Source organism: Jaculus jaculus, chromosome 17, assembly GCF_020740685.1.
Source record: "Jaculus jaculus isolate mJacJac1 chromosome 17, mJacJac1.mat.Y.cur, whole genome shotgun sequence".
In the NCBI taxonomy this organism is placed as follows: domain Eukaryota; kingdom Metazoa; phylum Chordata; class Mammalia; order Rodentia; family Dipodidae; genus Jaculus; species Jaculus jaculus.
Window position 1 is genome coordinate 48,156,620 of NC_059118.1, and position 20,794 is coordinate 48,177,413.

Consider the following 20,794-nt stretch of genomic DNA (forward strand, 5'->3'; position numbering starts at 1 on the left):
GAGAGATGGCATAGTGGCTAAGGCATTTGCCTGCAAAGCCAAAGGACCCAGGATCAATTCCCCAGGACCCACATAAGCCAGATGCACAAGGTGGCGCATGCATTGGGAGTTCATTTGCAGTGGCTGAAGGCCCTGGCGCACCCATTCTCTCTCCCTCCCTCCCTCTCTCTCTCTCCTTCTTTCTTTCTCTCTCCCTCACTCTCTCAAATAAATTTAAAAAAAAGAGAAAAAGAAAATGGAAGTTTCCTCCACCAAGAAGCCAGTGAAGAAAAGGAGAGTTATGGTGTGTGCTAGGAATGTAGAGAAATAAAGCCATTTGGCTTATGTACATAAAGGACTTGAATTTTGGCTTTCCAAACCAAAAACTGATTTACAGAAAGAACACAAGGCAAGTTGTATAAAATGTCCTCAATGCTTTCTGAGACTGAGAGCCAAGGACCAAGAGGAAATTGCATGTTTACAGTCATCTGCACTTTTCTATTATGGTGACTCAGACCTAAAATTCACAGTCCCTCCTTGTGACACTGAGGTATCCTTTACTCTGATGCACCCAAGCAAGTCTGCTTGTACACAGTTATCAAACCATCAGAGTGAATGCATGAACTAGGACCTGGGGACTAACACATTTCCTTTCATGGTCTAAATGTTTAAATAAAACTTGCTATTACTGGGCTGGAGAGATGGCTTAGCGGTTAAGCGCTTGCCTGTGAAGCCTAAGGACCCCGGTTCGAGGCTCGGTTCCCCAGATCCCACGTTAGCCAGATGCACAAGGGGGCGCATGCGTCTGGAGTTCGTTTGCAGAGGCTGGAAGCCCTGGCGCGCCCATTCCCTCTCTCTCCCTCTATCTGTCTTTCTCTCTGTGTCTGTCGCTCTCAAATAAATAAATAAAAAATTAAAAAAAAATTGCTATTACTGATACTCAAAGGCCAAAAGAAAAAAAATCCTAATTGAGAAACATTAAGCTAAAAACATTTAAAAAGAAAACTCATGTTAAAAAAAACTGCTATTTCCTTACATTTATTCTCACTCTTCAACCAAGGTCTAACCTGAGTGATCTAATCCAGATAGAAGTACGGAAGAAGATCAATGCTAATACAGTGTGAGGCATATGCTGTCTTAGCACTGAAACACACTGGACAAAGATGAGTTCTCATAAAAAAAATTACAGGAGGGACTGTACAACTAGAGGTGGCCTGTGTCATGAACAGTGAAGCACTTTGTATTAAACATCACCAATAAAAGAGAGAAATGAGGGCTGGAGAGCTGGCTTAGCGGTTCAGCGCTTGCCTGTGAAGCCTAAGGACCCCGGTTCGAGGCTCGGTTCCCCAGGTCCCACGTTAGCCAGATGCACGAGGGGGCGCACGCGTCTGGAGTTCGTTTGCAGAGGCTGGAGGCCCTGGCGCGCCCATTCTCTCTCTCTCCCTCTGCCTCTTTCTCTGTCTGTCGCTCTCAAATAAATAAATAAATAAAAAAAAATAAAAAATAAAAGAGAGAAATGAATAGCAGTGACACCATTCATGCCCACTGTCTTCTGACAGGTCCAGCAGGGTTGAGGCAGAGGATCAGCCATGGGCTATGAGGACGCTGAAGTCTGAGCCTGGCAGCTGTCATAAAAGACCTCAGAAGCAGGCTATGGTGTCTGCAGTGGGCTCAAGGAGGGGCCATCTGTTCCTCTCAAACACAAAGGCAGCAGAGTTTGCTGGTGATGGTTTACAGCTAAGCCAGCTGACCTGGACCAGTGTGAGGTCTGAGCATGAGTCAAGCTCTCCTGACAACTTAAATCATTCGTTTGGGTGTAATCAACCCACCACTTAGTGGGTACCTGCTACCATCTATTGTTTAGAATTAACTGAGAAAACTGATTATATCTCTCAAGATCTGGGTAGCAGCCAACTGAGGAGAGTCCTGAAGATAGTTTGCCTCCTGCAAATAATATTTAAAATTAACTCTGTAACCTGGCATTGTAGAACACACATTTTTTTTTACTTGTTTCTAAATTAAGAGTAGGACCAGATCATGAGTGACACATGTGAAGATTCGTCTCAGGGACTGCCAAAGAGAAGGTAATACTGGTATCACTCCTACTCCATGGCTAGTAGCTTTTCTACAATTTTGTTAGTATACTTCAAAATCTTTCCTAATAAGAATAGTCTCGTTATACACGTCCTTTTCTGTAGCTGTAACAAAGTAACGACGGCTGGACATTTAGAGAGTAAGGAGATTTAGCTGACTCATGAGCTTGGTGGCTGGAAAGCACAGGAGCGCGACAGCAGCATCCTGGCACGAGACTGCTGGCTGCCCCGCTATGTGGTATGAGGTGGGAAAGGAGCCGCTTACCAAGAGAAGGGTAACAGGAAGCACAGTCTCTCCTTTGCAGCACTCCACTTTTGTAGGAACTAGACTGATCTCAGTAGGACTACACTAACCTCTTCTGAGGACAACACCACCAGCTGTCTCCCACCAGGTGCTATATCCAGAAGTTCTACCACCCCAGCCCCACCACCTAGATTCCAAACTTCCGGCACAGAAATCTCAGGGACACTTGAAAGTGCGTGCCCCCGCATGTTAGGGCTTTGGGTTCCTAGCCTGCTATTCTCGTTTCTCTTTAGGTCAGAAAAGACCCCAGCTAAATACAAACCTGATGTCAGGATACACTTCCAACCATTATCGTCAATAACATCTCAATGAGAAAGACTTTATCTAAAATTAACTATCAGTGCCAACTATTGTGGGGTGTTGTAGGATAGCAAAAGTTTGGAACAGGACAGACTACTCCATGTGGAGGGCTGGCACTACTGGGGTGACTTCGTGTGGGGTGCTAGTGTACATGAACAAAGGAAGTCTAGAAATGATGGAAACCCTGGTCCTAGAAAAAAAAATTCCATTTCAACCTGAAAACTGATGGCATCATTCTTACAGACATTGGTGGACACTAATATGTAACTTGTGTAATCTGTAATTAATATATAATATGTAATTGTTATATTACCTTCTGGGCCAGTTTTACCTATTAAATGATGCTTATAATTTAGGGGCACATTTTATAAAAACTTGAAGAAAGAAATGAATCAGGGTAATTAACTGGGGGGAAGGTGTTTTGGAGTAAACGGGCTACAAGCATTGGCTTGCACCTTACTACAGCCAGTCTTGCTCGTTGCTTTGATCTCTCAGGATTCCTCAGTGGCCACATCTGCACCCTCGCTGGCTGCCAGCACTATAGGGAAGAAAAACAACAGCATGACCTGAAGAACACCCAGTAGGGAATGTGTAAGCCCATTTCCATACTCCACACTTAATTCTCACCTGAACTCTAAAGAAGGGCTACAGACAAGAACACCAAAGGGAGAGATATTGAAAAGTTCGTTGAATATCCCAGAGACTGACAGTATTAAAACTGGTTCAGCAGATACCAGGCCTGTACTGTCAGTCACTGGGCTCAGTAAATTCTCCACAATCCATGGTCTCTAGTTTTGATTATTCTCATACAGAAGTTATAGCTTGGTGGGGAGTCCTGACAGCCCTCATGTCAGGCTGCCTAAACAACTGGGTTTATAAGATGCAAGATGATTCCTTTAGCATATTTTCTTTGGCTGTTTATGTTTCAAGTTTAAAGAGTATTAGCTAAGAATCTATTAAAGACCTTTTCTGTACAAAACAGCAAGAAATTGGTGTTAAGTGTGCTGTGTAAGGAAAAATGACCAACAACAGCAATACTTTGGCTTCTGAGTGAGGGAATTTATCAGGGACACAGCAAGCAAAAGTAAAAGCAGAAATGGCAGATACAACAGAATATCACACTGGGCATTACAACATCCATCAGAAATAACTGGATAAGTCCCATGGATCACCCACCCATCAAAGGTCCTGGGCGGAAGGTCTTCTCCTTAGGTGAGACTTCCAATTAACAGTTCCTACCACAGCTATTTTTATAGCATGGGATAAACATCAGTGCCCTCTGTCCAAGGTTTTTAAGATTTAGGCACCATGGGATCGTTTACTTCTAGTTATTCTCAGGGCCACAGTGTTTTAAACCCTTCAGCTATATATATGTGCTTGGGTCTGCAATAGGTGCTGACTCTGTCCCCAGAATCAGCTCTCCTCAAGTTGAAGCAGCACAGTTACCAACATAACATATATGACAGCATGGTCATCTTTGACAGAACTGAACAGCTTCTCTACTTCCATACGGCATGTAGAGTGAACACGCCTTTCATAACAGCCAGGTGGTGCCAAAGAAAATCAAGATGCTGTCCCGAGGGGAAGGAGGCACAGAGTACAAGACCACAGTCAACTGGGCTTTGGATAAACATGAAGGCAGACATTCTATGCAAGCTTCTAAAGTCACATGTTCATGATTATGCCAACAAAATGACTAAAACCACCTATCTTATCCCTTTTTGCCTTTTGTACAGGAAAGAGTGAAAGAAAAAATGGTTTATAAGAGAACACCACAACTTTTTAATACTTATAAACATGAATACCTGAGTTTGTATCCCCAGAACCAACATTAAAACTAGATGCTGTAACATCCAGTGTCTGTAATATAAGCATGCTTGTGGTAGGAATGACGCAGAGACAGAAAAATCATCCAGAAGATCCTGGACCAGCTAACCTGGCAAAATCAATGGTGAAGAGTGAAGTAAATGAAAGATTTGCCTTAAACAAGGTAGAACTGAGGACCATTTCTCTCTTTACCTTTCTTTCTCTCTCACCCACACATATACACAAAGTATCATTTAGAAAATTGGTATTAAAGAAGTCTCTTTACCATGGAGATTAAAGAAGAGACCAAGCTACCTTAAAACAGTGCTCTAAAAACATAAATAACTAAAGAGGTAACAAGCCTGCTGGCATCCTCCTTGCTAGTTGAAACAAGTAAGTTAAAGGCAACACTTCGCATCTCTCAGTGGCCTGCTGGCACATGAAGCACTATGGGGTTCATGCTTATGTGGGCTACAGTTTCTCTACCTGTACAGATGGCGTTTTCTATGTACACCTATTAATTAAGAAAAACTTTAAATCACTGTAATGCATGGTGGATAAGAGAGTGTATTTAATCATTTCTACCAGCAGTACCATCAGGCTCTTGTGACAACTGAGGGAACTCCTACAGCTTCTAGCACAATATTATTTGAATTTCGTCCTCCTAAGCCACTAGTATTTATGCTAGCTAGCTTCCAGTGTGCTTTTCAACACAAACCAAATCTCCTCCAGGATCTCTTAATTCTATGCTCAGCATCTGACACAGCGGTAGGAAGAACACAACAGGGATGTTAATTAGGAAAACACAGGGCATTTGCAGTTCCATGAGAAATGGGCACCTGCTGGAATCATTTGTCTTAAATAAAAGACATAGGGGTTGGGGAAGAAAAGTAATAGCTTAATGGTTAGCACAATAGAAACAAACTTTTTTTTTTTTTTAAGACAAAGAAAAAACACTTCAGAAATTAAGAGTATGACAGATGGCCAGGAGAAGGTAGTCACACAGGGTGGCCAGATCTAGCCTCCTTTGGCCAATAAACATCTAGGAGGCAAAGACATGATATTCTTATAGTAGTTAGCATGAAAATATGACCACAGCCAACCCCTTCCTTCATCAAGAAAAATCTGGCCACAATAAATAATAACAATACCACAACTAGAAACACAATACTGCTTGGTTACTGCACTGAGCTGAGTCATTAGAGTCGCTAGAGAGAAAGAGCCCTGCACATCCTATCCTCAAACAGCTTTTAAACCAGAGCTTATTTAAGACTTTGTTTGACATAGGGTCTCCATCTGACTCAGCTTCCCAAGGGCTGGGATTACAGTGAGCCACCATGTCTAGCTTCAGAATGAAATTTTGTAAGAATGTTTTCCATAAAGCAGGTGTGGTGGCCTACGCCTATAATCCCAGTATTCAGCACTGTCTGATCCCCTATTTAAGTTTTTTTTCTAGGAAAAGAGTAAAAGAAAAAAAATATTTTTGTTTTTAATAGAGATAGCACAGCAGCTTTTTAGACTTATAAATAGTAATAGTATTCATCCTGGTGATACCCACCTTGCAATCCTAGTGCTTGGAAGGTAGAGAGGCAGAAGGATCAGAGTTCACAGGTCATGATCAGTGAACTAAATAGTGAGTTGAGTCCAGCCTGGGATTCATGAGAGTCTGTCTCAAAAAAAGAGAAGAAAAGACCCCCCCCCCCAAAAAAGCAGCTTTCCATTAGAGTGATAAACAGTAAGCAAATAGCAGCCAAAACTGTAACATTATGTTTATATTTTAAGTGCCAAAATGGCCTAAAGAAATTATTTTAAGTAAATTAGTAACCCAGAAGTTCAATTAGAATCTATTTTCCTTTAGCAGTTTAAAAAATAATTTAATGTTTATATTTATGAGAGAGAATGTGTGTATGTATGTGAGCATGAGGGTCTCTTGTCCCTGTAAACAAATTCCAGATGCATGTGCCATTCTGTTCATCTGGTTTATGTGGGTGTTGAACTGAACCCAGTCTGAAGGCTTTGCAAGCCAGGGTCTTTAACTGTTGAGCCATCTCCTCAACCTAGGTGGTTTGTTTTAAGAGCAAAACCCAGAAACAACACTGTGTGGGAGCAGCCCTGTGTAGATCAAGCAGAGAATGAACACATGCACTTGACTCAGTTCTTAGATTCCTTTTCCTTGGCTGGGTATCATTTCTCAACAATGCTCTAGGCTATTTCTGGCTAGTCATCCCCACCCGTGTGCACAGGAAAATTGTCTGGCAGGTGGCAGACACTGGCACTCTCGGCAAGATGAGTGCTCCAGTGATTTGCCTGCAGGACAGTGGGCACTCATACTGGCTCCGTGCTTAACATCCTCTTCTGCCACGGCGTGCTCCGGAGAGCCTGAACCAAGCAGGCCTCTGTGGCCCTGCCAGCAGTCACACTATGGCTTGGTTTGAGATGCTGGATAGCCCTGTTTTACCTTTAGCAACATTTAATACTATTCTTACTCATGTAATTGCCAAATTCCTATTTGTAGCCTGACCTAAATTTGTGGATAACCTATTTATAACCTTTGAAACATCTCAGAAATAGAAGGATTACATTAAATTTTATAGTGTCTTCAACTAAGCAACATAGAAATGGGGTCAGGAGCAGTTTTTTGAAAACAGGGAGCACCAAAGCTTGGGATAAAAGTCAATCTCTTCTATTTACAATGACTTAAAAAACAGGCTATCTCACAATCACTATCTTTTGGTAAAGAATCAGACATGTCAGAGTGAAGAAAGAGACAGAAAATTCTATTTTCTACAGAGTACCATTATTTTCCTTAAAGTATCATGTGTGTCTGTGCAAGATTGCTAGTCCCAGGCTGCATGACTAGAGCCACACCCAGGAAACACTCATCTCCTCCTACTTTCCCATTTAGCTGCATTTGGGTGATGGTGTAATAGTTATGAATAAAACTGAATGATATCATGCTCCTTGAAAGTGAAAATTACTTACAAGGGCAAAAAAGCAAGAAATGCAATGAACAGGAAAGTCAGGATGAGTTAAAACAACTACATGAGGAAATATATTGGACTTCTGGCAGAGCTAGAATTGGAACAGGCCTCAGCATGACAGGCAAACACTGACCACAAAGCAACCTACACCAAGCTAATATGTATTTGCTTGTGTCTTGCTACGCAGCCTAGCCTGTCCTTGAACTGGTGTTCTTGCTCTAGCCTCCTGAGTGCTGGGAGTACAGGTATGGGCTACCATGTTGGCCTGAAATAAATGTTTTCAATAAAATAAACAAAAAAATTATATCTTTTCCAATGATGAAATTAAAAGGGCTAGCATGATGGTACATGCTGCTGCCTCATCACTGTGGAGGTTGAGGCAGGAGGACAGAGACTTCAAGGCCAACCTGAGCTACCTCACAAGACTTGGTCTCATAAAAAAGAAAGAAGGGCTGAAGAAATGGCTTACTGGCTAAAATGCTTGCTTGCAAAACCTAAGGACCCAGGTTTGATTCCTCAGTATCCATGTAAGACAGATGCACAAAGTGGTACATGTGTTCTGGAGTTTGCTTGCAGTGGTTGGAGTTCCTAGTGCACCCATTCTCTCTTTCTCTTTCTCTTTCTCTCTCAAAAACAAAAGAAATCTTGTTTCCCTAAAGGTCACTCCCAAAGACCCACTGCTGTCCTTGAGGAAAATAAAAGATTCATAAGGGGCTGGAGAGATGGCTTAGCGGTTAAGCGCTTGCCTGTGAAGCCTAAGAACCCCGGTTCGAGGCTCAGTTCCCCAGGTCCCACGTTAGCCAGATGCACAAGGGGGCGCACGCGTCTGGCGTTCATTTGCAGGGGCTGGAAGCCCTGGCGCGCCCATTCTCTCTCTCCCTCTATCTGTCTTTCTCTCTATGTCTGTCGCTCTCAAATAAATAAATAAATAGTGAACAAAAAAAAAATTAAAAAAGATTCATAAGGAGAAAATGCTCTAAGAATCCAAGGAGCATAAAACTAATATACGCATAGTAGATCATGTCAGCAGCCCCACAGAAGAGGAAGGAAAACTCCGGCCACCCCTTTGAGTTGGACACGAACTACCTGAGATGAAGTACATTGCTTCAGGCAGTGGCCGAGTCCCATGCTGCATGCCCCCTCCACCCCCAACCCAGAAGTGAAACAGGGCAACAAGAAACGGAGACCATAACCTCCTTTCCATCTAGTGTGATGCAAGCGGGGAGAGGCAAGGTGTGTCCTGGGAGGTACAGACTCATGACAGGGGATATCACTGGGCCCAGCCAGCTGCCACACGGCAAGAACAAGCAGGAATCAAAGGCAGGCGACAGTGAAGAGACATAACATGTCCTGTTTGTTGTGAGAAAATAAATACCCAAGCAGATAAGGCTTTAAGTCTATCCTCAAATCAAGTTTTTGATAATCACTCACAACAGGTTACTGATAATCCGCCAAAATCTGTGAGGCTGTTTTAGAAGATAGAGAATTTTTCTTTCTTTCTTTCTTTTTTTTTGAGACAAGGTTTACTAAGTTGCCCAAGCTGGCTTCAAACTCACTACATAGACCATGCTGGCCTAAAAGAAACTCAGTAGCCAGGGTTTTTAAGAAAATCATCACCACCAACATAAATAAATACTAACTGGCTGTGCAAAACCAGGCATAATGCCCAAGGGGAAAGAACTTACATATTTAGAAGGATTACAAATTCAGTTCTTTTTAAGGGCCGATATTAATCTGTAACATGAGAACTCAATGCATTTTGAAAGCAACTTTTGATGATACATTTATATCCACTGTTTTTATCTTGAAACAGAAATAAATGTTCTATTTCCTAATGTATTTTTGTGGTGAGGATGGTCATGTTCTTATCAGTGACATATATCTATATCTATATCTATATCTATATCTATCTATCTATCTATCTATCTATCTATATATATATGGTGTGTGTGTGCGCACACACACATACATACATGCATACATACACATAATTTCCAAGACAGCACTTTTCATGGAGGAAGAGGCATGTACTTTCTCTTTCTTGTTGAGTGCAATAGAAACTTGATAGCTGGCTTAAAGCTGTCATTATGGGCCTAGAATTACAAGTTCATGCTAAAAACAGCTGAGCAATACAAGAGAATACTTACCACTGTGGATCAGGCCATCAAGCACAGGTTGTTATCCCCAAATTTTCCCTGTAAGGTGACATTGGTAAGTATGATTTGAGGTTTTTGTTGTTGTTGTTACTGCAACAGCAAATATTGTCAGTGTGACAGGATCTAGAATCTCCTAGGAGACAGACAAGCCTCTGGGCATGTCTATGAGGGACCTCAAGACTGGATTAGCGGAGGTGGGAAGACCACCCTGAGTATGGGCAGTAGTGTGCAATGGGCTGAAGCCCTGGGCTGGATGAAGAGGAAAGTGACCTGAGCTCCAGCATTTACCTCCTTCTGCTTCCCGGCCGCAGATGCAACCAACCAACCAGCCACCTGCTGTTCCTGCCTCCGTGCCATGATGAAATGCATTCTCTGGAACCTTAAGCTGAAATAAACCCTTCCTCCCTTAAGTTATTTTAGTCAAGTGTTTGATTACAGTAATTAGAAAAGTCATTAATAAGAGCCATTCACAGCTTAAACAAATCCATTCTAAAATGGATGCTGTATCTGATAGAACATGGCCTTAGTTTAGTTGGATAATGGGGTCAGAATTCAAATTGCAGAGTGGAAAGCTAATTAACAGTATAAGCTGAGAAAATATTAAGTCAATTCATCATATGTTAAACCTTGGAAGACAGGAAAAATGAAACTAAGTTATAGCTGTAGAAGTTTGCAACAATCAAGAATGTTAAATATTATCTGGTGCCGTCTCCTTAGGCTTAGCAACAAGGGCTGGGTGGAAGAAGCTGCTTCTCAAGAGAGGAGAGCTCTGCCTGGGAATTCCAGTCAGCCTGAGAGTCCTGTATCATAGAGTTGTGACGGGCTGAAAGGCCAAGTTGACCAAGGACAGGCATTGGCTGTGCAGCCATGTTGCCACCGGGTGAAGGCCCGGCACACACGGGGTGGACGTGCAATGAGGAATGCTGCAGGCGGTCACCAGCAGGCTTAGATGGAGGACGTGAGCAGAGGGGAGATGCCAGAAAAGAAGGTTCAAAGCCACAATATGACCTTTGCTCCACTTTCGATGGAATTGCCAAGAAACAGATTAGAAGCCTACTGAGTCATTTCCAAAGATGCCATTACCCTCTGTCTAGCTTGTTATGGTGTTGCCCGGAAGCAAGTGGCAGGCCTCTAATCAATGCCAGAAGGAAGCATCAGACCCACTGATAAGAGCAGCAGCCAAATGCCAGCCTCACCTCTGCCCTGGAGGATAAATAGTAGGCCTAATCTTCCACCAAGGAGCACCAAGTAGGAGGGAGATAAGGAAAGGCATCCTTCAGTGCTAGGTCAAGGTCCTTCCAGTCCTATGTAGTGTATTTCCTCCAGAAAACTGGTATGCTTTCCTTACTAGAGTGTTATAAAGACTGAACAAACATTTCCACTATCTTTACTGAGAACAATAGGCTGCTTTCTAGTTTCCATCCATCTACCCATGAAAGGCAGACCAAGCTCTGCCACCATCACCAGCACCAGAGAACACCTTGGCACAGGGTACTGGATAGAACCAGATAGCTTCTGCCAGAGAGGGGACTGTGCAATGCTACCTAATCTCTTTGTGTTTGATTCTTAGAGTCAGCATCTATCTCGTCTACATCCAATAAATGTTAGTTTAACAATTACAGAATATAGGCTATTATTAAGACAGAGTCTGGCTATGCAATCCAGGCTGGCCTTGGGGCAGCAATCCTCTGGCCTCAGTTTCCCCAGTGTTAGGATTACAGGCACCCCCCCCACACACACTCAGTGGGACCTTTTTGAAATTAACGTGAATTCCCAGTGATTTCACTTTTGGCCTCACTTCCAGAATTAAACTACTGGCTAGCCTTTCCCTCCTGTTTGCTCTTGACAGAGTTTAATAACACACCCGAGAAAATTCTATGCACCATGGTGGAGAGACAGCAGTGACTTGTAAACGACCCTCCATGCACCCACCGGTGGCCAAACATGCCATGGTTGGGATGTAGACTGCCATCTGCAGAGGACTGGGACAGCGGTTCCCAGAACGGGAGGTGCACAGGAGGAGGAACCAAGGGCTTAGATATTCTCAACACAACAGATTAGGAAGGAAAATATCTCTACAACATATGACAACCATTGGCACAAATTTTACTTTACAATGTATCAATGTATATTTTATTAAGGAACTTGAGTCTTACTAATTGCAAACACCGCCACAAATCAAGCTCTCACTGCATCTTCTCATCGTCACACTCATACATGGCTTATCCTGCCCGGCCCAGTGGTACTCAGCTGGCGCTGTGAGGGTGTGCAGAGGGGATGTGGACTGCAGGGAGGTACAGTGCATCTGCAGAAGGCATCTATGACCTTAAGTAAATGCTAAGTTGTGCCGTACAAGTTTTAATTGATAAACTATCATTCCCATTGTTTCTAATTGTCCTGGAAGTAATCATAACAACAGTGCATAAAGTGTGCACAGTTATATGCTGTAGTTTGCATGAATTCAGCAAATTACTAGGCCTGTGACTTTGGGCATGGCACTTAACCTCTCTGTGCCCTAATTTTCTCACCCATAAAATGAGGTAATATTTTCTTTCTAGTATATGGCCTTGTGGGAATTCAATAATCCATGTAGAGCACCAGTACACTGTTTTCCTCATATTCTAGACTGAGGAAATGTTGGGAGGAATTAGCCAGTAAGGGTTCCCTCCACATAGAACCTCTACAATACAGTATCATGTTCTTTGGAAGGGAGTATCACAGTTTTGCAACAAGGGGAAATGTATTTTCTGCTTTATGATAAAGAGAACTTTAGTTAAATATTGAGAAACACTACTCTAAGTCTTATTCTTACTGGGATACACATTCAACAAATATATGTCATTCCAGCTTCCTGCTCTTGGTGGCCCTCATAGCTGTAGGTAGTGGAGATGCATGTGCATGAGCTTGTGTCTGTCTCAAGAGACATTGATCACTGTTCTAGGAAGTGGGAGTACAGCTGTCAATCAAGAACCACAGAGACTTCTGAATTTAGACACTAGAACATGGTGACACCTTTGGAAAGGAGGCAGTGCTTAGAAAAGAAAGAAATAAAACACAACTCTTCTCATGTTCTCCAGAGAACTTAGGCTGGCATTTGACCCTCATGGCATTTCTTTCCATAAACTGCAGAGTCCCTTGGCTTTGGTGGGCTATTTACTCCTGGGTCATCTCATTCATGGTATGTACCTGTGATTTCAATCGGCCACAAACCTGTTTTTTCCATCATGTCATTTAAATACTGGTACTCCCCAGAGTTCTACTTCCTTCTCTTAGGAGGTCTCATGAACGAAAGCTACTCCAGTAGAGATCAGCACCCACGGCCACACCTTGCCTCTCCTGCAGGCTGCCTGGCGACTTCCAGCTTCTGTGGCCTGTGGAGCTCTCCCTGGGTTTCCAGGCTGGCGCTGCAAGCCCAGTATGTCCCAATCCACCTCAGGCTGTTCACATCCTTCAATTACTTTGCTTGTCACTATAGCCAAATATCTGGCACGCAGCAACCTAAGGGAGTGCTGATTTTTGCTTTTGCTTAAAAGGTGTAGCCCATCATGGTGGGCCCAACATATTGGCAGGAACATGAGGAGCTGGCTCACCTCTGGGCAGACCAGGAAACAGAGAGGAAAATGCCAGCACTCATTCTTCTTTTGTCCTTTTAATTCAGTTCAGGACCCCAGCCCACAGGATGTGACCCCTACCTTCAGCACAGATCTTGACACTTCAGTTAGTCCTCTCTGGAAGTACTCTTACAGACACAACCTAAGGTGAACCTCCTTCATGGCCCTTTTATCACATCTTAAGATACATGGAGCAGTGGTTGACACCCACAGTGCTGGTATCTTCTGTCTACATGAGCCCTGTAAGTTCTGTTTCTCAGTGTCTGTCTACTAAATCGACCTTACTGTGTCCAATACTAGAAAGCACAACATTGTGCAAGTTAGACCAACACCCAGGAGGTCACAGCACTAGCTAGGGAAACATGTCGCCTGGGCTTGCATTAAGGCTCTGCTACTACCTACAGTACCTTGTACAAATTTCCACCTTTGGGACTTATCTATTAAGACATTAATAATACATGGGAACTGGAGAGATGGCTCATTCATTAAAGGCTTGCTTATAAAGCCTGAAGGCCTGTGTTTGATTCCCCAGTATCCAGATAAAGTCAGATGCACAAACTGGTGCATGCATCTAAAGTTCCTATGCAGTGGCAGGAGACCCTGGTGTGTCCATACACACTCTCTTTCTGTTTGCCTCTTTCTCTGTCCCTCACTCAAATAAATAAATAAATATAAAAAGAGAAACTGATAAATGGAAGTCTCCTGACACAAAAGAGAAACCTCAAATACTGGTTTTATTTCTATTATCATATTAAGTAACAATGGTATTGCTGCTGTTGCATTTATTTCATTTCCATAATTGTGCACTGTTTGTATCAGTAAGAGGAATCACAGCAGGAAATGAGAATCTGATCCTATTATATATTAATCCACTGGGTATTTCAACAGATATTTTTAAAAATTCTGGCCCCCAGCATTCACTTTATAAAAGCAAACTAAAAATACTTAAACTACCTATGTGGCTAAGCTTTTGTGACCATGAGATAAATTTAAGCTGGAAGATGAAAGCCCTCTGACAATGAAGACAGAAATGCTTATCGTCCTCATGCTATGTTACTGACTTGTGATTGGACAACTGTACTTAATGGCACAAAACTGAGGTAGGAGAAATGTGCCACAGGTTAAAGGGTTACAGTGCTGTGTTTTCTGAAGTGAGTAACAAGCATGTCATAAAGGATGTGAGGTGGAAGAAATGGGGTGATTAGTTTTCTTCACCAGGCTACAAGGAAAATAGGAAGCCAAATCAATAGAAAATATACTTGCCTTTAAACAAATGAATTAAACTTGGGTATTACTAACATCGTATGGCATTAGGCATACAATTTCAAATCTATCTAGCACACAATTCTGTAAGTGTGAAGAAAGCACATTGAAAAGACATAAATGTGTTTTTTTCTAGTTATTCCAATGAAATATAATTATTTTGTTGAAAATTCTGTAAGTAATAATGTAAAAAAGGGAAAAGAATGTCACCATTGTAGAAAGAAAATTAACAAAAGATAAAACAGTGAACAAGGCTGTAGAGACACCTGAAATAGAAATCTCGTTAACAATTAGAAATGATCAAAGAGAGAACATTTTTGAGGAAGTTATTTTGTCCAAATTATTTTGGAGGTGCTTATTAAGTGAATATCACCACATATGGGAATGCACCTGGAAGAAATGTCATTATCTAACATTTGCTGAATCAGTCCTTTTGTGAGTTCTTTTATTCTGACAATTACTGCTCTTTCGTTTCCTCCCTTCTTTCCTTTCTGAGTCAGAGTCTCAAATCTGTTTCAGGTTAGCCTCCAATTTGTGTTGATCCTCCCACCACAGCCTCCCAAGTGCTGAGGTTATGGGCACAGAGCTGCATACTATTGAGTTTCTAAGTCACCAACAGTAAAACTGGATGGGCAAGGCAAAAAGGATCACAAATTTAACAGTTAACCTAACATCTTTTACAAGATGGGTTTCAGAAAAGGACACATGGGTAGCCAGACAAATGGTAGGAGACAGAAATAAGGATATGAATGAAGTAACATCATGCTTTTACAGAGAAAGTGGGAAGCAGGTCACAGCACAGGGTGACTCACAGAATTTATCCAGATAAAGTGACCCTGGGTCTTTGCCCTCAAGCCACAGAGGAGCCAACTTTCTCTCCTTGGCTTTCACTTCTAGTCCAGATAGTCCCTACTGCTCCCTCCTCTTTTTACCTGTGTGCCCATGAGTTATCAAGGGTGGCATGTCACTGAACAATCTCTACATGTAGTCAACTTCAAGGGGTAAGAATGGGCATTAGGGCTGAAAGGGTTAAAACTGCACCAAGGACAAGAGAAACTAACAGAACAGAGCACAGAAAGAAGTGGTGTGACAAATTCCTTGTTGCTGCTTGTCTTTGATTTTAAACAAGATCCCCTCACATTCTCTGGGCTGGTTAGGAGGTCCTACGTGATCCTCCTGCCTCAGCCTCCCAGGTAGCTAGACAGCAGGAACATACACCTGTACCTGGTTTGATAATAGCAAATTGTAAGACTGATAATATGGGACTAAACATCAGCATAAAGATGCTACATTAAGATAGACAACTATTCATGGACGCATTCAAGACATATTTACTGAGTGTGGTAGTTTGATTCAGATGTCTCCATAAAATTAGGTGTTCTGAGTGCTAGGTTCCCAGCTGACAGAGATTTGGGAAGTAATGCCTCCTAGAGGCAGTGTATTGGGGGCAGGCTTATGGGTGTTATAGCCAGTTTCCCCATGTCAGTGTGGCACACTCTTCTACTGCTATTGTCCACCTTATGTTGGCCAAGGGGTGATGTCTACCCTCTGTTCATGCCATCGTTTTCCCTGCCATCATGGAGCTTCCTCTTGCATCTATAAGCCAAAATTAACTTTCTTTTCCCCCACAAGCTGCTCTTGGGTGGGTTATTTTTTGCCAACAATGTGAACCTGACTGCAACACTGAGTGAGAGAGATGGGGATGTTAACCCCAGAGGGTCCAACCAACACAAGCCCCAGAGCTACTGGACTTCCAACATAACATTTCATTTAAACAGGAAGATATTTTAATATGTAAACTATTTCAGATCTTCATCTATATCTATCAGTAGGATATGCTCACATGTTTCTTTTACACTTTAATGTGAAGCTCAGGTGCAGATCCTTTGACCGAGAGTTGGTGCACATATGCCTGAGAAGACCTATACGTGTGGTAACGTCCTGACTCCCTTTCATGCTTAGACAGGGATCCCACTACAGGCCCTGTACTAGCCCCCACGATTTAGGAATCCTAATAATCACAATGACCCTCATAGTCATGTGTACAATAACAAAATCAAAACTTCTCAAATTGGGAAACAGATCTGTAAAATTACACAGAAAAAAAGGGGAGTGAATCAAATTTAATATTTTTTTAATATTAAGGACATTTTAAAAAGAAAACAAGGCTGGAGAGATGGCTTAGTGGTGAAGCGCTTGCCTGTGAAGCCTAAGGACCCCAGTTCGAGGCTCGATTCCCCAGGACCCACATGAGGAACACACTTGTCTGGAGTTTGTATGCAGTGGCTGGAGGCCCTGGTGTAGCCATTCTCTCTCTCTATCTGCCTCTTTCTCTCTCTGTCTGTCGCTCTCAAATAAAAAGGAACAACAATAAAAAAAAAGAAATAAAAATGAACAACAATAAAAAAAAAAGAAACCAGTCAGACAAGACAACAATTAATGGAAGCAGCAACATTTAGGAGATTATCTATTAAAAATAGAAAAACAAACCTCTTTTTTTTTGCTTCTTGAGTTAGGGTCTCACTGTAGCCCAGACTGACCTGGAATTTACTAGGTAGTCTCAGGGTGGTCTAGAACTCACAGAGATCCTCCTACCTCAGCTTCTCAAGTGCTTGGATTAAAAGTGTACATCATTGCCGGGCGTGGTGGCGCACGCCTTTAATCCCAGCACTCGGGAGGCAGAGGTAGGAGGATTGCCATGAGTTCAAGGCCACCCTGAGATGACAGAGTTAATTCCAGGTCAGCCTGGACCAGAGTGAGACCCTACCTCGAAAAACCAAAAAAAAAAAAAAAAAAAAAAAAAAAGTGTACATCACCACACCCAGACCAGATCTTTTTTTTTTTTTTTAATAAGCTTGAAAGGCATCTATTACATTGTTCAACAGTTTTCATCCAGGTCTCTATACACCCCACTGTGTACTCCAAGGAATAATTTTTCATTTAAATAAAAACATCAACTGGATTAATAAGCCTGAGTGCAATCTTTCAGTCATGTGACTCTCTGCTCATAGCCAGCTGTTTTAAATGTGTATATTAAGTAATGCAGACACTCTTTTTTGCAAAGGTGGCATGATTTAGTAAATTCCCATATGCCCCAACATGTGCCAGCCCTACTAGCTTGTCACCCATCCAGCTGCTGCTGTGAGATCTGCTGCCAGCTTTCAACCAACTAAAGAGAATACTGAATTAGCTTCAAGTTGGCACATAGGTAAACTTGCATTGCCCCCAGCTAAAATGTGGGCCATTTTCAAATGTAAAAGAAAATTAATTAAAAAGATTCCACTTCCACTGTTGAGAAACAGGGCCCCTGAATTTACAGTTTCAAAGCCTGCGGCTTCACATACATTCCCCCAATTTGTATGGACTGCAATCTTAAATGCTATGGTTCTTTCAAAGGTTGGTTTTTTTGAGGAAACATTAAGAAATGCCTCATCATTCATACCCTCAAGACTTGAAAGCCTCAAAAGGCAGGAGGCAGAAAAGAGCAAGCCTCATATTTGTTAAAAGTTCATCACATAAATGTTCAAAAACATTAGGGGAAACAAGATGTGCAGGAGAAGGGACATATTTATATAACATTTAGAGAGCAAGCAAGAAGAAAACATTAAACACACCATCTTACATCAGGATCATTTTATGAACAAGTGTAAGGCACAGACTGGAGCCAAATGATAGTATGAACCTATCCAAGGATGAAATACTATGCTGAACTTTAATAAATACTGGACAAAATGATAATACTGGTACTACAGAAAGCCCTGAAAGTTGAATGTTTCTAAAGCAAGTACTAATCTATTTTGCAGAAAGCTATGCTAATTTCTCTTTTTGTTGTTGTTGTTGTTTTTCAAGGTAGGGTCTCATTCTAGCCCAGGCTGACCGGGAATTCACTATGTAGTCTCATTCATGGTGGGGTCAAACTCATGGCGATGCTCCTACCTCTGCCTCCCAGTTGCTGGGATTAAAGGTGTGTGCCACCAGGCCCAGGTAAACTTATTCAAAACTATATTAATTTTTAACAGAGTAAAGTATTATGCAATAAAGAAATGTTCTTAATTATTTCATCTATTTCCAAATGTCCATAATCACTGTGAATGTTCACTGGATGGATGGACTTCTTTACGAAAACTGGTAAACTATTTTTTGTCGTAGTGCAAAGATAGCTAGTATTGCCCTCCTGTGAGTAAGCATGTACTATTTACCCCAAGCACCAGGATGAGGCACACAAGTTGTTTTTTTTTTTTTCCAAGAAGTAAAATTATGCAAGGACTGCTTTGTGAATGATGACAATTTGAGTTCTTTAATAGGGCATCTGAAATGTTCTCAGTTAGTACACTGGCTGCCTACTTCTTCCCATGGCCTCATTATCAAGTGTGAGTTTGTTAACCAGGGCTGCTTCTGTCCTCAGTGCATGAGGACAATGCTGAATCAATTCTGAAATCTCCTGGAGATGCTAGTCAGCTACAGCCACAGTCCACATCATAAGGACTGGCAGCACTGGGCGCTAAAAGTATTGATGTAGGGTGGGTGAGCTCTCGGGACACTGTCAATCCCTTCTCCAGGGATCTCTGGGATTTGGGGTACTGATAATACCAGTAGTCCCTAGATCTCCAGCTAGTCTTGAAAAGCTATGCAGATGCTTTTAGTAGCTGAGAATCCAGAGTAAAGACTGGAAATTAAGTCTATGAATAATGGCAGCAGACTTACTGTGATCACCGCTGGACTTCTACAAGACTCTGAGAGGCTGTGGAAACTGCTCAAGGTAGAGCAGACTTAACAGGCCCATCTTAAAAGATGGAATGTGTTCTCAAAAAGGAGCCACAGCAAGGCCCTACCAGCTGAGTCAGCACTTATCCAACTAGAGATGAAGGAGAGGAGTGGAGTCATCTACACAGGATTGGGATCTGTTCTGTACCAGGGGACGCATGTCTACCTTGGCAGTGTACTGTGTAATATGCATGAAATATATGCATGATTTGCTACTCCTCTAGAAATGTAAGCAAGACATAGGAAATCTGACAGGTAGAACAACCATTCCACTTGTTCAACCATTCAGCACTGAGAAACATTCCCTTCCTCAATATACAGGTACCTGAAAGGATTTTCTTACACAGCACAAGTTTACCTACAGAAGCTAGAAGAAATACAAGGAAGGGATATGAAGCCAACAAAAGACATCACATAAATGCCTACATGCTAGCCCTGATCATTGTAGTCAATATCTAGGACTAACGGAGATAGGAGAAATCTGCTACGATTCTCTTTTCTACTCTGACAGCTCCATATACTTAATGATATGATTATAAAATCCTGAAATAAATATACTTCCTATTCACTGATTTAAATACTTTAACAATTATCTGTATTTGTTTGAATGCACCCTAAATATCATTATCCTTGGTGGTTAGCATAATCAAGACATGCCTAGAGGTGAAAAAAAAGAAGAAAAAAAAAAAGAAACACATGTCAAGGGGAAATGGGAAAGAAAAAAATAAATGGGAGAATAAATAGATTTTAAAACAACTGTATGCACTCAGGGTAAGTGAGTAATTAAAGGTGGAAAAAATAATTGCTTACAATTTGTATAATCACCTCCATATACAACTTTGACATGGTACAAGAGTACATAATTATAAATAAGAAGATGGAAATAAAAGCAACAGAGGTTAAAAAACATAGAAAGTGGGAAGAGCTATGCCACAAATATGCAAAGATAAAATGACATTCCCAGAGGGAACAATAGTGGCCTAGAATGGAGAAGGGTTTGAGTGACCTTGGCCGTCAGCTCTATTTCCTGCTGTGTCTGATCACTGGAAGGAAGATTTTAAGGAACATAATTATGGGCTGCAAGTGTTCTCTGTGGAAAGAAAATTATCATTCATGTCTGAGATTGTGTAAATATCTCTATGGTCAATAACAATTTGAAGTGTAAAAAGGAATCCTCAAAAGACTCCTTATAAATCACAAGTGTTCACATAAAATACAGAGTATATAAAAGCAAAGGCATTCAGGATACTCTGAGAAGTGCCAGTCAAGAGAAAATTATCTATTCTGTAGTGACATTACTTGGCCCCTACCTCCATGTCAAAGCCAGCTCACAACTTCAAAAGTTACATGAAAGAAGATTTAAAGCAGAGCACAGTGAAGGCAGTTTTCACTCACCAAGTCAGGAATAAAATAATAACAATTCACATTACATCCGGAAGCCTGGCCAGCTTTTACGAATGAATGGTATGCAGTGATGGGGAGGGGGTGCAAAGAAACCACATCAAGGGTTCAGAAAACCAAGGCTCTGGGGCTTCAG

General features: G+C 41.8%; 1 protein-coding gene across 6 annotated transcripts in view; it reads right to left on the reverse strand.

Annotated features, from left to right (window-relative positions):
* Cdkal1 (CDK5 regulatory subunit associated protein 1 like 1) overlaps window positions 1–20,794 on the reverse strand; it is a 670,695-nt gene that overhangs the window by 188,880 nt on the left and 461,021 nt on the right. The gene's annotated exons all lie outside the window — the stretch shown is intronic.